The sequence below is a fragment of the Lissotriton vulgaris genome, chromosome 5 (assembly GCF_964263255.1).
Source record: "Lissotriton vulgaris chromosome 5, aLisVul1.2, whole genome shotgun sequence".
Classification (NCBI taxonomy): Eukaryota; Metazoa; Chordata; class Amphibia; order Caudata; family Salamandridae; genus Lissotriton; species Lissotriton vulgaris.
Window position 1 is genome coordinate 1683237625 of NC_141693.1, and position 18229 is coordinate 1683255853.

General features: G+C 41.1%; 1 pseudogene; it reads left to right on the forward strand.

The window, feature by feature from the left end:
• Positions 1–874: 874 nt before the first annotated feature.
• LOC147716956 (uncharacterized) lies at positions 875–3363 on the forward strand (annotated as a pseudogene).
• The last annotated feature ends 14866 nt before the right edge of the window (positions 3364–18229 follow it).

The window sequence follows — 18229 nt, forward strand, 5'->3', positions numbered from 1 at the left end:
GACGAAGTTGGCCAGTGGGGTCATATATGCGTTGAAGAGTGTGGGGCTGAAGAATGAGCCCTAAGGGACACCGCAGGTGATCTCCCTGAGTTCAGAGGTGAAAGGTGGGAGGTGGATCCTTTGGGTTCTTCTGATGAAGAAGGAGGTGATCCATTTGAGCGCGTCCCAATGGATGATGATGTGGTGGAATCTTTCAGCGGGATGCAGTGTTGAAGGCTGCCAAAAGGTGAGGAGGTTCAAAGATGCTGTTTCTGAGGAGGGTTTGGATGTCATCAGTGTCTGCGATCAGGGTATTTTCGGTGCTGTGAATGCTGCGGAAGCTGGATTGGGAGGAGTCGAGTAGCTGGTTCTGCTCCAGGTTCTGCTCCAGGTGCGTCATGAGTTGATTGTTGATGATCTTCCCCAGTAACTTCACTGTGAATAGGAGCAAGGAGATTGTCCGGAGGTTTTTGAGTTCGCTGTGGTTGGTGGAGGGTTTTTGAGTAGTGGTCTAACCTTCGCGTGTTTCCAGGTGTCGGGAAATGTAGCGGTGGTGATATAGGTGTTAACTAGGTTGGTGAGTTCCAGACTGATTCTTTGGTTTCTGAGGTTGAAGATCTGGAGCGGGAATTGTGTCTGAGGGAGCTCCTAAGTGGATAGATTTCATGGTGGAGGTGGTATCCTGGGTGGAGAGGATGTTCTAGGTGGTCAGTGTGCGTTCATGTCAGTTACGGTGGTGGCATATCTATCGTGGAAGTCCATAGATGTGGGTTGGGGTTTGATGTTTCTGGATATGGTTGCAATCTTGTCATTGAAGAAGTGGGTAAGGTTGTCACACAGCTCCTGTGAGACTGTGATGTTTTCGCTGGCAGCCGGGTTGAAGAATTCCTATACTATGTCGAAATGTTCCTTGGTGTTGTTGAGTGTTGATAAAAATACTCCAACCTGTCCTAACCAAAATTGTTTGAAAGATTTGACTCAGTTTCTCATTTCATTCAGCATAGCCTAATTGTTCAGTTACAGACTATGTCTAGGCTAAAACATTTTAAAGAAAATGTGAGAAAACATTGATTTGACCAATATATGGATAATGAGAAACAAACAAGATAAGAAGTATATGATGGGAAAATATATTTAGATTTATTCAAGAGTGGATTCCTGAAAAACCCTAACAACCTTTCATTTGCAATGAACACGGATAGTGTTCCTGTATTTAAAAGTTATAAAATATCAATGTGGCCAGTGTACTTCATGGTAAGTGAGCTGTATTTATCCCAAAGAATGCTACATAAAAATATATTACTATATGGTATTTGGATTTCTACCAAAAAGTCTCACAGCTGGAAAGTGGAATGTCATATTAACATCACAACAATTATAGTTGTACTTGATACACTACACTTCTGACAATCACATGTGATTTACCAGCTCGCTGCCTTGTTTCAAACAGCACCCAGTTTAATGGCAAGTTTGGGTGCTGGTACTTCTACAAGAGGATGACGTCACTGTTTCAACTGTTTCAGGAAAAGAGCACTGTAGAGTATTTCCTTATACTTTCCTAGTATATTTCCTTATACTGGTTATAATTCTGAAAACCCAAAAGGCCCACCAAGGACACTCAATACCAGAGACGGCTCCTCTGCAATGATGGAGGAGCGTCGCCCAACTGGCTTTGAACCAGCAGCTGAAAAATAAAACAATATTGTAATATTGTTTTAATTTTTAGCTGCTGGCTCTGAGCCAGTGCTGTAGGAAGAGGTGGGGCTGTGGCAATGCGAGGGGGAGGAGCAGGACGGTTTCCTGCACTGTAAGTGCACATGTGTTTTCGGCTGGCCGTCAATGACCGACAAACAACACATGCACACTTAGGTTACTCCAACATTTTTGTTTTGTATTGAACAGCCCGGCTGGAGATACAGAACAGACACCCTGTCCTGAATGGAGTGTCGAAGCAGCCCGCTAGGCCAATCCCCGTACTGCTCTTATAGCATGAGAAGAGCGCAGGGATTGCACAGGGAGTCTGATTCTGTCCCAGTGCCTGCTGGGACAAGGAAGTAGGAAGAAGACCACCGAGGTGTGATGCGGGAGGCAGTCAGCAGCTTCAGGTTAGTCTTTTTAATTTGAATTATTATTAACCCCTCCCCTTTCTGCTCTCCCTCCCATGCTCCCCTCCTCAAACCCCTCCACTCGCCCACCACTTTTTGTATGTGGCGGCTGAAACTGCTCAATACTATTATATCTGATGTAAACTGTGCAATAGCTAATATCAAGAGTGGACTTTCTGATTACATTCTAAAAGGTCCCATGTGGTGCATGTTTTTGAAACATTTTTGTGTAACCAAAGGATTGTGATTGATTACATGTATGGTGTCTGTAATGGCATTATGAAATTGTTGCCGACCATCAGGTTTACTAAAGATTATAAGCATCATTCATATTCTTTCTATGAAAAAGTCAAGGTAGGCAATGTCTATTTGAAACAGATAAATACCCACAATGGATGTTAGTTGAGTTCCAAGGTCTGTTGATGAACTACCTTACTGGAAGGCCTTTGAGTTCCGAAACGATCTTTTATGAAATGCTTGTGTTAAAACATGTTTTGGATAGATCACGCTAATTACTCGTTTGTGTACTTGTAAAAGCAATTCATAAGCTATTAAATGACTACATTACCCATGAGGATTTAAAAATAGCAGAACAGAGTTTACTTTTGTTTGTACAATTGTTAAATCATTATATGGAAACAGAGTTTTGACAATGAATGTTCATTATTTTGTCCATTTAGTAGACAGTGTAGGAGCAGCAGGGCCTCTGTTTACTGCCAATTGTTTTGTTTGTGAACATCTTAAAGGTTTCCTTTTACAAAATGTGCATGGTACAGCAGGCATAGATACACAAATACTAGGTACAGTAAATATGATACAAGTAATATCTGCGTTAATAGAAAATAATCCGCCTCCTGATAGTGTTGAGTCAGAATTTTACCAGAGTATGATGTGTTCATATAATAGAAATACAAAACTATACTTAAACATAGAAAATTACATTTATTACATATGTTCTACATATCCTTACCGCTTAACAGAGAATTAATATATAGCAGTAACTCAGATGACTCATATTTTAGGATATGATGTAGCAATCTATACAAAATATTTTTAAAACAAAGCAATCTTCTTGTTTGCAGCTCAAATTACACTCGTATTCGGAGGAGAGACAAAAGTGTAAAATATGAAACAGAATCTCAAGCCTTTGCCTATGCAGGGCACTAGATTCCTTCGGTGTAAACAGGCAGACTTGTCAATTAACCTGGCACTCAAGGTTCCACTTAAGTGTGAATCCTATGACATCAGGGAACACATTTTATCTGGTAGTAGTAGATAACAACACCACAGCTATCAGGATATCAATGATAAAATGTGCCTGCTTTTACATTCCGGTAATAAACGAATAATTTGAAAGTGAAAAGTCAAATCGATTTGAAACAGATTAAGTCAAAGCATGCTACAAAGTTCTCCTACATACATGTCTCTTGATATACCACATTTGATTAGAAATTATTAGTCCCAGGATCTCTGGTTGGCTGAGGTAGGTACCTTAGGCCAAATAGGGATGCGCATTTCCACATCAGGGAAAGGAAGGTCACCTTCTCAGATAGCCCCCGCTCACCCCCTTGGTAGCTTGGCACGAGCAGCCAGGCTTATCTTCAAGGCAAATGACTAAAGTATTTGCAACCATGCTCACAGCAACCCAATGATGACAGCACAAATAGACTCCACACGAGTTTGATAAAAACAAGTATAAACTTTATATAAAAAGATATACGATAAGACCACACAATATAAATCCAACATATGAGTATGTGTACTATTTCTCCTGGCCGGTTGTTAGGCCTGCCAGCCCTTGTAAGTTCTGGCGATATTAATGAGCACTTCTAAACATTCTACTGTAATCCTAATACCATGGTATTGTAGTGTAGTTCCTATTTTCCCAATAGGCTCTGCGCATTGGAATAACATAAACAGCAGTGTAGATGTAGGACTAAAGTCATCTAGGTCTCTACTGACTATGTTAAACTTAATTTAGGTTTGCGCCAGCTAGCTCAGAGGTCACTGGAAACTTTCCCGAATGAAGAGGGATGGATCACCTTCCCTGGCTCAGACAAGAAGGGATTCAGTTTCCGACAACCGCATAAACATGACAACTTTGCTCCCTCAGAGTAAGAGTATATCTCTAGAGTCGTGTGAAAACAATAGACAATTATTTCACAGTCAGTCAAAAGTGCATACTTAGTTTCACCAGAGTGCAGAGAAATGGAGAGACAGGCGTTTTCAATAAAAAGGTGTTATTTATTGAGCAGTCTTCCTTCTCATGCAAGAGAAATGAATTGCCACAATTGCAATACTTAAAGTAAAGTAAAGTGTGTACAGTAAAAGTAGTATTATGAAATAATACTGTAAAAGCATTGATACGGTTTCTTAGCCATATGATACTTTAAAATGGATAGAATATATACATACATACATACATACATTGGCTAAAAGGCTCAACTGGTGCTTCTAACTAAGCCTACCCCGGTGTACCTGACCTAAGCTTAATATGTGGGAAGGGACAAGGAAGTAGCAGTGTTAAGTAAAGTTGGTTTAAGTAATTTTGCCAAGAATCTGCATCAAGAATTCTCCTAAGGGTTTAGTCAGCTCCGTACCTTGGTAATAGAATGTGAGAGGTCTGGTATCTCTTTCCTCAGGACTCGATATCCCAGCAACCCGCAAGGGTAGGCTGGAAACACCGGAGCTGGATTTTCTCGGCTGGAGAAAAAGACAGCGTCTCTCTCAGTGCGTCAATCAGGAGGGGTGGCTTCCGCGGGCACTCGCATCAGCTGGGCTCTCGGGCAAGTACATGGCCGCTCTGCTCCAAACCACTGTGTGTTTGCTTAAGGCAACTGTTGGTATTTTATACCTGAAAGGTGCCGGGTTTGATGTAAGGTTGGACATAAGACGTCACCAAGAACTAACAGTTCTTGCAGGACTTCAGGAGTTCTTGTTCAAATCAAAACAAAAGCAGGGGGGGTTTTCCCGGGCTGCTGGAGACTTGGTTTGTTTAAAGAACGCGTTGTGCTTTCTAGGAGTCAATGGGAGTAGCCATGCTGTGCTTTGGATTGCATGGGCTATTACTGAATAGATGTAATCCCCTACTTCTCGGGATCGAGGATATTGGTAAGAACAACCCACGGCAACAATTGTACTGCTATGTTCTTGTTTAATAAGCACAAGTACACATAGAATAGGGAAAACAATAGTAAGAGCGATTCAAGTCTCGCACTGCAAGGTCTCTCATACGTTACCCATCAGCCGTTAGCTCCTAGTTCATTAGGGCCATGATCCAACCGTCCTCTGCATGGACACCGGTCCCGGTGTCCGGCCAACAGAGGACACTGTGCAGAGAAACGGCCGAAAATGCCGTTCGAAAACGACTGATGGGGAATCACGCTGAGGTGTCCTCTTTAGTCTGCAACTTGCCTCGGGAACACCTAGCCTGGTGCTCCACCGAGGGGTCATTAACAATATCAAAAACTTCCCAAAACAGAGACGCAGCAACCACCTCCTTTGGTGGGCGTCTCTGTTCCTGTCCGTCTCGGGAGCGTAGAAACCAACGCTCTACCAAGACTCCAATGCTGAAGAATGAAACGAGCCGCCGCTCGTTTCCAGGTAACGATACCAGAGTTCCAAACTGCGGTACTTACTACAAACGCCGAACTGCTCACAGCTCCTTGCTCCCGTGAACCAAGGACAAGCGGGACACAACGGACAGACGATCAGCAATCAAAATATTCGACAGTGTCCCTTCGGCCAATGCGCTTTAAGTACGCATTTCCGGGTGCGTGATGCGTGCCCTTAGCATGCCGGATCTTGTGGTTCCTGAGCCTTCCGTGACGTGATCTGTCTTCTTTGCGGAGGTTGTGTTCAGCGTTCCACCGCGCCTTGGAGATCCTGACAATAGAATCTGATTCTTATGCCTTTGTCAGGACATTATTGATTATAACCTCACAAGGGCATAAATCGGGAATATCGAATTAGGGTCCTAGATAAGAACACAACACCCACTCCACGAATTGATGTCCATCATTACTAAAACTAAGCAATATTAAACATTCAACGGTGCATGTGTTTTTTTCTGACCCACCCCAAAATACATATCGCATTTGAAATGGTATACGGTAAATACACGGAAATGAGTATTTGTAATGTACGCTTTTCAAGCAGTGTTATCATTCAGAGAAATGCATATATATACCAGCTGAATGAATTGCAACAATTACACATGAAATGGCTCTAAATACAGAAAAGAAGGTCGAGACCATTTCATCACATATTTATATAAATTTCTGTTATATGTGCTAGAGGCTGAGGTCAAATATTGTCTCTAGTATCCTAAAATAGAAGCTCTGTTCTTTAAGAATAGTTCTACTTTAAGCAGAGTACCATGTGCCAAAAAGGTAAATATTTTGAAAATATGGGCAAAAATAATTTCGCTTTCAGGGGAAAAGTTCCAAATGTTTTCTGTAGCTTTGTTTATCAAAAACTGAAGGCCGAATTTAGAGTGCAGGAAACGCTGTGTGCTCATTGTTTTTCTTAAGAGTTATTCTCGTTGGTTGGAGAGAACATTGTTTCAGACATACTTGCAAAAAATATGTTTACCATATCAGGTGAAAGTTCGACCAGGTTCGAAAATATTGCAACTGTGCAATTTTCTGTGTGAGTGCTATCATCGATGGTTGGATCAGCAATGCTCACAGAAGGCTGTACCTGTTCGGTGCTGCTTTCCTCTCTTACCTCACCGCCACATACTCGTAGTGGTGAAGTCTCAACGAATGCTGTCATCAGAATCGGTAGCCGCTGGGGACAACACGATGCATGAGTCGTTACCGGACCTAGCAAAGTATTGATATCCATTGGTACTGCTGATTGTAGTGTAAGACAGATGTCCAATACGCATTCTTCTCTGCATAGCAGACATCGAAGCACAGGTATGATGCAATCTTTCCAGATCGGTCTGAATGAAAGAAACTAAGTTGTACTTAGATCTCTTAGCCTGACCAATCCGAGGACCTTAGTGATACGGTCTCGGTATCGTATTGCTAGGATCATTTCTTCCATCGTTGCTAGAGTCTTACCTGTGGATTGGCTTGCCATATCGGTGCAGAAGAAGCAAAAATAAAATTCCTGCTACGCTTCCCAAGATTAAGGGTAGGCCGCCAAAGACAAAATGGACAAAATTCAGAAAGATGCCCAGAACTGTTTCAAATGGTGTTAACAGTCCCGAAAAAATTGTCTTAAATACATGTGCGATGCCACTGGTATCAGACATGTTTAAGATTTGGCTTAACACTTCTACGAAATGTAAGGGGCAATTTGTTGATAAAGGGGTATGTATCTCTGCAGTTGTCCTTGCAACTTGCAGTTCATACGTTTCTTTTGATGACGTTAGAGGCACAGTTGTTTGTAAAAGAATAGACTTCATTCTGCTTAAAGTATCAATTCGAATAGAAGAGATATTCAACTGAGGCCATAACGCAGGCCCCATATCTGGATTGCCTTGTGGATACAATACTTGCATACAGCAAATGGCCCTGGAAGTTACAGTTGTCAGATAGGCTTCTCCTGGTAGCATGCCACAACAGCTGTGGTCACTTATTAAAATGTAACTACCATTCGAAAGTGGTCTAAAAAATGTCTCTATCTGTTTTGCAGGCGTGCCATGCAGGTGGCATGAAAGGTTATTTGAAGACCCTTCGCAGGCTCCATGTAAATTAATTCCTTGACACAGAAGTGTACCGCTTAGTGATTTTTAAACATTTTTACCACTAAGAAATACCTCTCTGTTTCCTTCACTGTAACATCTGTATGTATAAGGTAAATCCCAGGTTGATTTGATGTATTCCTTACCCAACCTTTCATACTAGCCTGCTGGTATATACTCTTGACAGTAATTAAACTGGAAAGTTGTTATTGGAACTGTAATTGTTCCATGTATTATCCATTCAATGACAGGTCTTTCTGACATTGTCAATGGTAATCTCTCGAGTTTTTCAATGCTCAGGATTGTATAATCTGCTCCTTTTTGTGCCAAACTGATTTGTTTATCAGTAAGGTTAAAGTTACCGAATAATGATGTTGTGTTGATTAAACGCCATGGTACGTAGCCTGAACGCAGATTTTGCAACGTCCATCCCAGCTGTACAATAGAACGTAATTGAGACTGACCATGCTGTAGCATTAGTAAGTCCTGATCTATTATGTCAAAGGCAGATGATACAATACTGTCAAGTGAATATATTCTGGAAGACAATCGTTAACCCATTGTCCACAACAGAAAGTGATTTTTCCAAATGAATATGATCAATTTCTTGTATTTTCTCAGCAGTTTCAATTTGCATTACTTTCCATGCTTCGTTGTATGCAGCATATATACCGGCCGCTATGAAACATTTTTGACGCTGTTTGCGTGGTCCCATTAAGAAATCACGCAAGTCAGCACCATCTTTAAGTAAAGTCAAGTGTTGCTTAATTTCAGCCAGTGTGGATTTCTGTAGCCACTCAAGGCATAGTTTCCCTACACTGTATGTTGTAACTATCCCTGGATGTTGTCTCTGGGAATATCTAGGGTCTGGTCATTTTGAACCCCTGTGTTTTATTCAGGAATCTATCTTGACAGTTATTCGTGTCTGTTGGCCAGATCAACCATTTTTTCCAATCAGTATGTGTTCTGTTTTGGTATGAAATATTTGAAACGTCTATCTCCACATCAGTAGTACTATCACTATCAGGCATGGGTTTTGGAATAGACGGTGTGTTCATGTCTTTTATCTTAGCAAGGCCAAGACAAGTAGTTTGTTGAATTGTGTCATTCAAGAAAATAATTTGTTCTGGGAACATGCAGGCCCTAAAAAGTGCTTTTAGGCCTTGTACTTGCCAATCTTTGGAACCCCAGAATGTTTTTGTTTCAATGGTTTTTTCCCAAATATCGAAACCTAATATAGACATTTTGTTATAAAAATTTTCTGAATAAATCAATTTAGTATTTGTCAACATTGTTTTCATTCCTGTTCTATTTGATAATTTAAAATAAAACATTCTTGGGTCACTGTTATTAAGTCCTGAGAAGTATTGGAATTTATCAGAAAACTTTTTTGAACTGCCTTTTGGTGGTGTCGGACAGTGTTCTCACTGGTTAAAAGAAAAAACATTTCTAGGTTGAGCACTTTTATGCAAATAGTGATCACCATAATGGTTAAAACAGTAAAGCTCCTCATAATTGGACGAACCCTGCAAGTAATCTTGTCTGTAAATTTTGCTGACATTACTAAATCTGACATCATATTATTAATGTTTTCAAAGTCCCAGTCATCAGAGAAGGTACTAGGTGTTACAAAGTCACTTAATGAAATCTTGAGCTGGTGGGGATACTTTAGAAGCTCGACCGGGCCCAAAATGTCATAATCAGTTCTGTCCCATGCTACCCCACCGGGTATTGGAATGGCTGTGATGTTCACTGATGACAGTTCTCTTTTCTCGATGTGAGAAGATGTGTGTGGCTTTAAGACCAAGTTGATGTTTTGACAAGCTGTGTCCATTGTACTATATTTTCCTTCAATGAATCTTCCCAAACATATAACCATGATGAGCCAAAGCAGGAGGACAAGTACAACTAACACAATCCAAAATTCAATCCATGGTGAAATTAGGTAAGTCTTTTTCAGTTGGTGGAAAAGTTCAATTACTTTGTTTTTAAAACTCTGTGTTGGAGGCGTTTCTTCATGTTCGCTTATGTCTTCAGAGAAATTGTCGAAGTTGATGAAGTAGCCTGATGCAGTTCTGTCAATTGTTGGAATTGCTTCCGGATTTTCATTTGCTTTTGCATTTTTCTTTGTTTCATTAGATTAGTCTGAAGCTTCATCATTGTAGATTGGTGTTTCTTGACGAACTGTTATTATTTGGGTTTCAAGAGGCACAAGTTCCATGGCATTATTGCATAGTCCTTGTTTATTCATTGCAGATTTTTCGATTTTGATTAGTCTCTCAGTATGAGCCTCTTGGATTGTAGCAAACTTTGGTATTCTGCTATTTCTTGGGAGTCCACTGGGCCTACTACTTATTATTGGCCACATGATTGTGGTTTTACCAGGTCGATGGATACAACTCGGTTCTCCTTTTTACCAGCAAGGGGCGGTAGTACTACTGATCTTGTTCCGTTGATAGCTAAGACAGGTATTGCTTTTCTGTAAGAAGGCCCAAATTCCTTCTTTACCGCGATCTTTTCTCTGACCACATCCCCAGTTTTTGAAATCCAGACAGGTCTTGCTGGGACAGGTGGTTTTACTTTAGTGGATGTCGACTGTTGTTTCAGCTTTATGTTACTCAGGTTTTTTCTTTTTTCATTTAGATCCTGTAAAACAGCCAAATGATCTTTGATATCAAAGCTTTTTTCTTCTACCACTGAAGTATGACTATCTAAGTCCTGAATATGCATTCTAGTTCCGAACAATAGTTCGTATGGAATGAGACCTTTTCGAGAGTTTCTTGGCAGATTATTAAGACTACGTTGGACACTTGTTAAATGTTTGACCCACCCATCACCTGAACCTAATACCCTCGCCGTTATAGATTGCTTTATGTCCCGGTTTTTTCTTTCCACAACCTCATTTCCCTCAGGATGGAAGGGACTAGAATACCGCAATGCGATGCCCATACTGTTCATGGCCTCTTTGTAAACTCGAGAGCTAAACGCGGGACCTTGATCAGAATGTAGCATGCCAATTGCGTATGTGCCGATAAAGACTCGCAAATCTTTTATAACAGTTCTGGCGTCAGCCTAGTGTGGTGGTCTACATTTTAAGTGAATTCTGTCTTAATTATTATGGGGACGCATTTCTCCTATTGGATTTCTGCGTTAAAGATAGCCTGAATCTTTCTAGTAATGGTATCTGGGCTACAGGCTGGACCGGTTCACAACTGCGATCTCTGTTGCAGTTCTTGCAATTTTTTGCAAAATAGTAGATATCTACGCTCATTCCAGGCCACCAATATTCTGATTGTAGGTCCATCAAAGATTTCAGGATTTCTTGGTGCCTCAGACCCAACCCCATATGTGCTTCTTGTAGTAAGAAGAATCTCCTGTTCGTGTTTGGAATTACCCCATCCCCCACTCCAGGGATTCGAGCAAACAGAATGGAGTTTGCGTCAATTATGTATGTATTACTGAGTGGATAGTTGAGAGGTAATGCTGAATAATCGCCTTTCAATGAGGCTTTTACCACTGGCATGGTTTCCCCATCTATGTGTTTTTCTGAACGCTTTTCAGTGGCTACGGAAGCCGGGCGAGCCGATTCCGCTATGGCTGTGTTAGCAAATGAATTCCCTGCAACGTGAACGTCATCACGTCGATGACTCAATGCGTGTATCACGTGAGTCTTTCGTAGTTCTTTCTGTAAAAGAACTACCTGTTCCCAAAGCTTTTTATGCTTTATTGTGGCACCTGTGTCATCTTTGTAACTGTTTTTGATCCATGTCTGCATGTCACTGTTATGGGATTTGATGCAGAAATACGAATCGCACACTATTAGTGTGGGGAATTCGCGATCAGCATTTTCAAGCACCATCTTTAAGGTTCTTATTTCAGCTCGCTGAGCTGAACACTTCCTGAGTGATTCCGTTTTGGTAATCATTGGTTTGAATCTACCAGAGCACCAGCGACATTTAACAATTGCGCATGATGCATCATAGGATTTGTTTTCTACATCAAAATGTTGTGCGAATCTGTCCATATAGATTACGCAGGTATATTTTTCTAGAGGCAGTATTTCAGCTGGCAGAGGATATTCCCTTTCATATACTAGATCATCTAGTTTTTTCAGTTTTGGGTCAAAATAGTATTTAACATCTTCTGTAGCCAAAGAAGTTTCCCATTCTATCCATTCTGGATCTAATACTCCTTTAACCAAGTTACGTGGACTTGTTAACGCCTCAAGGGCGGATTCTGCTGAAAAAACAGTTATTCTCTTGCCTTGGGCTAGGGCTATTTCTTTAGCTACAGCAGTTCTAACCGCAGTTAGAATTTTCTCTGTGGATCTGAATTTTATTTCAGCTTCGGTGTACAAATTTGATTTGTAAGCTATAGGTACCGTTTCTCCCTCATTAGAGGTCAGGTATGTGAATCCGCTTCTTCCTTGGATGACTCGGATTACAAGATTGCGTGTGTTCTCACGTGTTTGCAATTTTGTTTTAGTTAACATGTCTGTTTGTAGTGATCTCAAAATTTCTGTGTGTTTCTGAGTCCAATTGTTTTGTTTGAAATCTAGTTTTCTTCATTCAAAGAGAGGTTTAACTCTTTCAGCATGATTTAGAGTATATGTTCTTCCGAAATTCAGGAAACCTAGTAGTGATTGTAAATTCTTCAGCGTTTTTGGTGCTTTGAGTACAGCACATTTCTCTAAGAAATTGTTTGCTAGGCTTTTGCCTTCACTTGATAATTCATAACCTAAAAATAGGACAGTTAGATGGGCAATTCATGACTTTTTAAAGTTGAATTTGTAACCCTCTGAGGCGCGTCCAAGTATTATGGTGTTCACCCTTTTTAAGTGAGTCTCCAGGTCATCATCTGTGAGATAGATGTCATCAACATATGATAATGCTTCATCATCATATATTTGTAGTAACTCTGTTACCCTTGCTGAGAATAATCCTGGGCTATTCTTGAATCCCTGTGGGAGTCGGCAAAATTGTTTTTGCAATCCAAATATTGAGAAAGCGGTCAAATGCCTGCTTTCTGGTGCAATGTTTTGACAGAAGAATCCATTAGAGATGTCTAGTGTCGTTTTATACTTTTTGCGCACAATGTTGTTCATTAGTGCTGCACTATGTGAGTTTTGCACTGCAAATGTTTTACAACAGGAGTTAAGGTGTCTGTAGTGCAAAACTAGACAATACGAATCATCTGGTTTGGAGACAGGAAACAAAGGATTGTTCATTTGAGAGGTGCATGTTTCGATCACCCCTTGGTACTCAAGTTGATCTAAGATCTCCCTGACTTGTTTTTTAGCTTCTTGTTTAACTGGGTATTGCCTTTGTGCAGTGGGTTGTTTTTTTAACTGGATCTTGTGGTGAGGTGAGTCCTTATCCCATCCTACATGATTTTTGTACAAAGCAGGAGCTTGGGCTACTGCCCATTTTCTTGCATATGTGTAGTTTTTATGAATCGGGATATGATTCGAGAAGGCAGGCACAATCATTTGTTCGCCATGAGGGCACTCCCTGACAAACTCTGGTGGCCAGTCTTTCTCAGCTAACAGAATGTCATAGCCTTTTGAAAGTTTTTCCCAAAAGAGACTTTTTATTTTCCTGGTTTTATCTCCCTCTATACGTAATGTTATTTCATATAGCTTATGGGGCTCACTAACTCGGGTGTCTGCAGTTTCCACTTGAATGTACTCATTCGTGTCCACTGTCTCCAGAAGATTCATTAGGTTCTTGTGAGCTATGGTCACTTCTGCTCCGCTGTCTAGCATTGTCTGTGCCCACTCTCCATTTTTCAGCTGTGTCCTCAGAATTCTCGGCATGTTTAATCTTAATACTTGCTACCTTCTTTCTGGGAAATTGTAATTTTTTACTTTGATGAGCAGGTTTCTTGTCTTTGGACTTGGCGTGCTCTTCTCTGTGTTCTGATCGTCCTCTTCTTTCTGATTTCTGTGAGGAAGATCGAGAAGGATTCAGTGAGAATGATCTAGAGGGACGTGTATCAACATCTTGATATCTTTTCTGGTTTTCTTATTTTATCCCTATCTCTAAGGTTGTATCTTTTTTCAGAGGGTTACCTTTGAGGAGACTTGTCTTCTCGGCCTGGAGCTCTCTCTCTACGCTGAGGAGACCTTCCTCTGGACTGGAAACGTTTTTCCCTGGGAGTGGATTGTTTATTACCATCCCAGTTCTTTTTTGGAGTTTTTAAATTATTTTTAATAAATGTTTTTTCAGGATTTTCAGTTAGTTGGGGTTTTATCGGTTTCCCACCCATCTATCTCTTCCTAGCTCTTCATAGGATTTTTCTATGATTCTGGCAAGTTCCAATGGTTGGGCTGCTATATCTGTTTCCTTCAGTTTCTGGCGGATCGCCACAGATGCTGCTTCACCTTTTATGTTGGATATAATATAGCCGAGACCAGCTTGAAGTCCTTTAGTAATTTCATACCCAGAGTTAAAGCTGGTTCTGGACCGTATTCATTTTAAATCTGTCTTAATACATCCGGTATGACCGTCATAGACGGGACACCGTGTGTTTTTGTGTAGATGGAAGCAAAGACTGTGACCCAAGTGTCACAGTCCTCCACATGTGGTGCCATCCCCATCGGGAGGCAGATAGTCAGAATTCTGTGTTTATCAGTAGGCGTAGTTTCAGGAAATACTGCCTCTATTTGAGTAATTTTCTGTGCTAACCAAAATGGAATTTGTTCCCCTTTTATGGGTACTTTACCAAGACATGATTGTATGTTCTGTGGTGCAATTTTGTTTGTGGTCCCCTGGTGAGGGGTCTGCTGTGGAATGTTTAATGTCGTTTGGACTATTGAGGTCCGCATGACATATTGGACTAATTGTCTATGTATTTTAATTAAGAATTTTAGCTGAGCTAAAAGTTCAGGAACTGACATTTTATCAATGTTTGGATGTGGTGTGTAGCTGGCTTGAACCGGCCACGTTGCTCCTGGTCTACCTAGTGGACCGAGCCTGGTGATGTGATCATTATGTGTTAGGGCGCCTTTAAACATGAGCAGGTGCTCTTGGTATTTTAGTGGAATTTCAATCTCCTCGAAAGGAGTGTATTCATACGGAGGTTCCTCTATTTTGTAATAGTGGAAATCCTTTGTCGTAGCGTGTGCTGCTGGAAATTGTATCCATGAATAGAATACCTCTGTCTGCCGATATTCGTGTGCCTCTATCACGAATATGACTGTACCACCTCGCGGTGTCAGGCCATTTTCTATAAGTTTTAGAGTTATAGTTCTTCTTAGATTGACCGGAATGAGTATTGCATCCGGTTTGGTTTCATGAAGACTTGTGTCTTCCTCTAAGAGTCGAGCTGCTAGTCTTACTCGCTCCCTTTCCTCATCACTTTCTGTCATTTTACTGACTGAAAGTTTTCTGTTGCAGATCTAGTTCAAGGAAACAAAGATTAGGTGCACAATATTTTGGAACACTGTATCCTTCAACGTTGATCAAAACCAGAAACTAATACATAAGATTCTCATCCTACTAAGTTCCGGCGGATATTAACCTTTCACCCACTCCAGACGTCTATTGGAGTTTTTCAGGGAAAGGGTTCTGTGTGAAAAAGCACGACTGAGTTACTCTATTGTCTTGGGTTAGATTATCGCCTTACCAAATGTTGGGCGCCATGTAGTGTAGTTCCTATTTTCCCAATAGGCTCTGCGCATTGGAATAACATAAACAGCAGTGTAGACATAGGACTGAGGTCATCTAGGTCTCTACTGACTATGTTAAACTTAATTTAGGTTGCGCCAGCTAGCTCAGAGGTCACTGGAAACTTTCTCGAATGACGAGGGATGGATCACTTTCCCTGGCTCAGACAAGAAGGGATTCAGTTTCCGACAACCCCATAAACATGACAACTTTGCTCCCTCAGAATAAGAGTACATCTCTAGAGTCGTGTGAAAACAATAGACAATTATTTCACTCAGTCAACAGTGCATACTTAGTTTCACCAGAGTGCAGAGAAATGGAGAGACGGGCGTTTTCAATAAAACGGTGTTATTTATTGAGCAGTCTTCCTTCTCATGCAAGAGAAATGAATTGCCACAATTGCAATACTTAAAGTAAAGTAAAGTGCGTACAGTAAAAGTAGTATTATGAAATAATTCTGTAATAGCATTGATACGGTTTCTTAGCCATATGATACTTTAAAATGGATAGAATATATACATACATATATACATTGGCTAAAAGGCTCAACTGGTGCTTCTAACTAAGCCTACCCCGGTGTACCTGACCTAAGCTTAATATGTGGGAAGGGACAAGGAAGTAGCAGTGTTAAGTAAAGTTGGTTTAAGTAATTTTGCCAAGAATCTGCATCAAGAATTCTCCTAAGGGTTTAGTCAGCTCCGTACCTTGGTAATAGAATGTGGGAGGTCTGGTATCTCTTTCCTCAGGACTCGATATCCCAGCAACCCGCAAGGGTAGGCTGGAAACACCAGAGCTGGATTTTCTCGGCTGGGGAAAAAGACAGCATCTCTCTCAGTGCGTCAAACAGGAGGGGCGGCTTCCGCGGGCACTCGCATCAGCTGGGCTCTCGGGCAAGTAGATGGCCGCTCTGCTCCGAACCACCTTGTCTTTGCTTAAGGCAACTGTTGGTATTTTATACCTGAAAGGTGCCGGGTTTGACGTAAGGTTGGACATAAGACGTCACCAAGAACTAACAGTTCTTGCAGGACTTCAGGAGTTCTTGTTCAAATCAAAACAAAAGCAGGGTTTTTTTTCCCGGGCTGCTGGAGGCTTGGTTTGTTTAAAGAACGCGTTGTGCTTTCTAGGAGTCGATGGGAGTAGCCATGCTGTGCTTTGGATTGCATGGGCTATTACTGAATATGAATCTGATTCTTATGCCTTTGTCAGGACATTATTGATTATAACCTCACAAGGGCATAAATCGGAAATATCGAATTAGGGTCCTAGATAAGAACACAACAGTATGTAGTTCGTAATGCTAGAATCAAGCACTTTTCAAAGTAAAACTAATGCAATGCGTAACACAACAATCAGCACTTTGCAATGTAAAAATAATGCAATGCGTAAGGCAACAATTAGGCACATTGCAAGCTAAAAATAATGCAATGTGTAATACGCTAATCAGGTAGTTTGTTATGCAGGAATATTGCAATGCATAATACGCTAATCAGGTAGTTCATTATGCAGAAACAATGCAATGCGTCATACGACAATCAGGTAGTTCGTTATGCAGAAATAATGGCATGCGTCATACAATAATCAGGTAGTTTGTTATGCAGGAATAATGCAAAGCGTAATACACTAATCAGGTACTTCGTTATGCAGAAATGATGCAATGTGTAATGCAACAATCAGGTACTCCGTAATGCAGAAATAAAATAATGCGTAATACACTACGGCACCAATCACGGTGCCTTAAGCGGTCTCTCCGCCACTCCTTCTGACTCGCAGTCACCTCTGTCAACAGTTGCCCCCAACACGGGTATGGTGTAACAAAAGGTGCAGCTCTACATTCTGGCCCCGGTACTGCCACTCCCTTGACATACGGGCCATGATACGAGCCGAAGCAGAGGCTCGCGCTGGTGGAATGAGAGAGAGGCCGAGAGCGTCTCCCTCCAAGCCCGCACCCCGCCCCAGGAGTCAACGCACGTTATCTGGGGGTGCAAACTCACTCTCCTCTCCTCATCCAGCGACTTGGGCCTCCGGTGTATCATGTTTTTATTAATTCTTTTATGGCAACGTGCCGAAATAAAGATTTATACAAAGATAAGTATGTGCACAAATTAATAAAACTAAGTACAGGGAGTAGTTGTTTCCACCTGATTCCTTGAAGCACACTGACGACTCCAAGGGATCTTTGGTTGAGTTATTCACATTGAAACACAAACCTTTATTACAATGGGAGGAGTTCATCTTTTGTATCTGATATGAGGGGAGATAAAGTGAGGTAAACGAGAAAAATGCAACCCCAGCTGCCATAAGCACACCACCCACAGATAACCATTGTGGACTCTGCCAGTCACCTCCAAAATAACTGATGAAGAGCACCACTAAAAAAGCTGCCGGTCATTGGTGGCTGGCGATATTTTAAAGGGGTGGCGTATAAAAGTTGAGGTTGGGTTTTAGATAGGGATGATGTGAACTGAGCAAGCCGAATTGATACAAGGAGGGTTCAGAGGTTCTTTCCTCATTCCTGGGAACATTTTGGGAAAAAGTAGTGGAAAATGGGGCACGTTAAAGCAAATTTTCATACAGAATATAATAAGAAGCATGGTTGTTAATGAGGCAATTTTGATATGTAGTCATAAAAACTGCCCCATATGTTGCTGCATTAAATATGTTGAACACTAATTGGAGTGTGCAAATTGTACAGAGCAACAAATGAAGCATTGTAGATAATACATTTTTTTTGTTATTCAGTATACTGCGCAGTGTGTTGCTTTTGTGTTTTGGTTTCGTTTTTT